We start from the raw sequence: 3,333 nt of genomic DNA on the forward strand, positions 1-3,333 counted from the left end.
CTTTCTGAGCACTCCACCATTCCACAGAGTCTTTAATGGAAGAATGCAAGGTAAAAGAGAAACCAAAAGATTTAGATAACTGATTTCAAACTTGTGTGGAGAGCTTACATTGTAAGAAAATGTGATCATTGTTTTCATCATCAAATTTGCAAATGGAACATATACCTGGTCCATGCCAATTCCTCTTCTGTAAGTTTTCCTAAACAAGAATTTTATTGTGGAAAACCAGCCAAGAGAAAATTGTAATTTTACATGGGATGCCTGTCTTCCATAAAAGAGTGAGGAAACATGGGCCTGAGAGAGAAGATATCATGTTGTTTAATGTTAAGGAAGTGTCTGCCACACTAATATTGTTAGAGGACATCTTCCCTTTCCAGGTAAGATAGTCACGAGCTTTCCTACGACAAATTCCTATATTCCTAATGTTAGACAAGACCTTCTCCCATTGCGCTGCCTCTTGGTTATGAAGACTGATTCTTTTTGCCTCTTTCCAAATCGAAATCGAACCTTGCCAACCCTCTATGAGCTGTCCCCATACAAAAATGTCTGAACTGTTAGTTTGGCCCTTAAGAAGTTTCTTATGGGCAGATCCCAGTCACATCAAACCCAAACCCAAACCTAGTGCCCAGTTAGTTTGGCCCTGAAGAAGTTTCTTCTAGGGTGAAACGGAAAAGCGCTCATCACAGCTCATACAAAAATGTCTGAACTGTTAGTTTGGCCCTTAAGAAGTTTCTTATTGGCAGATCCTAGTCACATCAAACCCAAACCCAAACCTAGTGCCCAGTTAGTTTGGCCCTTAAGAAGTTTCTTCTGGGGTGAAACGGAAAAGCGCTCATCTATTCGGCTACGCCAAATCCTATATCAACGAGTACAACCTAGGTTGCTCCACTATATATAATCCCCTAGATTAACCCAGTGTATATTGCACACTTGAAATATTACGTTTCCCGCAATGCTAATTTTATTTTTAAAATGTAAAATATTTAAAATCTTATGTCACGGTATACAACTTCGATTACTCAACTCTTTATAGTCGCCTGGATGACTCCACTGTTTATACTCTAAATTAAATCGCATTTATTTCGGTTGCGTGTACCATACTTTTTATTCGAGTGCGTAGTTTATTCCATAACATGAATATTTACGAGGGATTTTTGTAAATTTAAATTTTGATGGTTAAATTTTAAAATGTTAGGTGGTCTAGAGGTTTTTATTGGTGCTGAATCTATTTCCAAATTATCATTCTCAAACTTCAAAATCTTTAGTATCCAGAAATATTCAATAATACTGAATCTATTTCGACCATAAAAAATACATTTAAACATCCAAGAAGGCTATTCTTGACCATCCAAACCATTCCTTAACTTAGTTATCAGTGATTGTACTGTTGTTTAAGACAAGGCGGAGGTTTCCTTTACAGTAATTTCTCATATAACCTCGGTCAAGGTTTCGTTTACATTTCTCAGATAATCGTGTATCTTTATTGCCTACCTTTCTTTCTCCACTCCTCTTTAATTTGTTCCTTCAACACCACTCAGTCACTCAATAATTTTTAGGCCAGGCGTTGAATCGCTTATGTCACCTCATTTTATAAACTCGAATGCAGTCAATATCGATGATGTGCGTTGATAAAGGAAAGCCATACAAAGAACCATCCATACTCGTTTAGAGACTGATCAAACAAAATGAAGTACAAACAACCGTCCATTCTTGTGAATAGACCGATCAATGAAAATGAAGGAGAAACAATTTGACTAAGCAGTGGAGATACACAGAGAAACCTTCTTTATGTAACCCTACAGGTTGCCCAAGTAATATAGATCTTCTACTCTTCGGAAAATATAAAATATTGATCTGCAACTCTCCAAAAAAATTATCTTTCTGCTGTACCCAGAGTCCCTCTCTCAGGGAAAAAAAAACGCCCCGGATCCTAAATTTCTTAAAAAAAGATATGTCTAAGAAATTGTTAAAAACAATTGAATCGAAATTACAATAATATAATGCTCACGCAAATCACTCGATGATTCGGATCTTGACGGATGCAAACCAAACATTTCGAGGGTGAAAATTCTGGAATATCAATGAACATTCTATATAAACTAGATAACAAGCACACATCATTATTCTCTTTCATTACGCTGCAAACATCATATTTCTTTCAATCGACCGCGACTGTCACATCTCGATCATAGCCTCTCGAACGACCCGGGAAAACGATTAAGAATGGTTGGAGAAATGCTAGATATTGGCGTGGACTCATGTACTAGATGTCCAAAACGAAATGATGTCCAAAATGTTTATTGGGTATAGACAAGTTTTATGAATTAGATGTAAAATAGTCTACTTACAGGATTCTAGATCTGCAAGCGCAGGTTGAGGAGATTTGGCCTTGGTAAGATATTGGCCCGCCGTGGGACTTCTATCCGACAAAACCTGATACCTACTGAAATAGCGGCAACTCCGCCGGTAAACTATTGAGATCCAGGCCTTTGAGGTCCGGATTCGTACTGGCCTTCCGTTTGATATTGTTACTCGCGCCTCGGTCAACTTCTTCCTCCTCGACCAGCCCATTTCCAGACTTCACGGCGGATAAGTCGGGCAGGACCTCGCAGGTTTTCCCGTGGTTTAAGAAATCTTCCCACTCGAAAGACGGGCGCCAGAACGCGTTGGACGCAACGGTTTTGATGCATTTTAGTGCGGATTCTGGGCAGTTGAGGTCATTACGAGTTCCGAGGCCGTACCTTCGCGTAGCCTTGATTCGTTTCAGCAGAGCGAGGAATTCTTCGAAGCTGTCGCCGTCTCTGCCCGTGCAGGGTCTCTCCGGAATGGGATTGATGTCGTCGGCCTTCACCTCCGTTTCACCTCCGTCTCCTCTGGATTCCTGGTCCAACATATGATTCCAGTGGGCGCTTCATCGCGGTTTCCGTGTACTGTTTTATCACCAGTAGCAGATGGGGATCGACCCCGGAACCTGTGAACAGTGATTATTTCAAGGGCCTTCCGCTACAGAGGCTTTAGAGTGGTGAAAGTATCCTTCATCATTCTTAGGGTTCATCCAATGAACCGAGAAGTCCAACTTGTTGGGAGAATTAAACGAGTATAAGCTGTTCTCTGACATCGGTGGTCGACAGGGGTTAAATTTGATGGGTGACCCTACCCGTCAAGGAATTTTTTTATGACGTTTTTATTTTTAAACTGCCCATCATATGACTTTTAAAATTTATTTGTACAAGTTTCATCTGTGCTCTGTGAACTGGTTTGTTAAGAATAGAATCAAGCATAGCATATTTTTTTAATGGATTATTTATTTATTTTTAAACTGCTTCATACTCA

At 39.8% G+C, this 3,333-nt stretch overlaps 1 pseudogene; it reads right to left on the bottom strand.

Moving 5' to 3' along the window:
* Positions 1–2,440: 2,440 nt before the first annotated feature.
* Positions 2,441–2,933, bottom strand: LOC149178945 (uncharacterized; annotated as a pseudogene).
* Between the last annotated feature and the right edge of the window lie 400 nt (positions 2,934–3,333).

Source organism: Pinus tabuliformis, chromosome 4_1, assembly GCF_031772625.1.
Source record: "Pinus tabuliformis cultivar Carrire ecotype Pingquan chromosome 4_1, CPIR1, whole genome shotgun sequence".
NCBI classification, from domain to species: Eukaryota; Viridiplantae; Streptophyta; class Pinopsida; order Pinales; family Pinaceae; genus Pinus; species Pinus tabuliformis.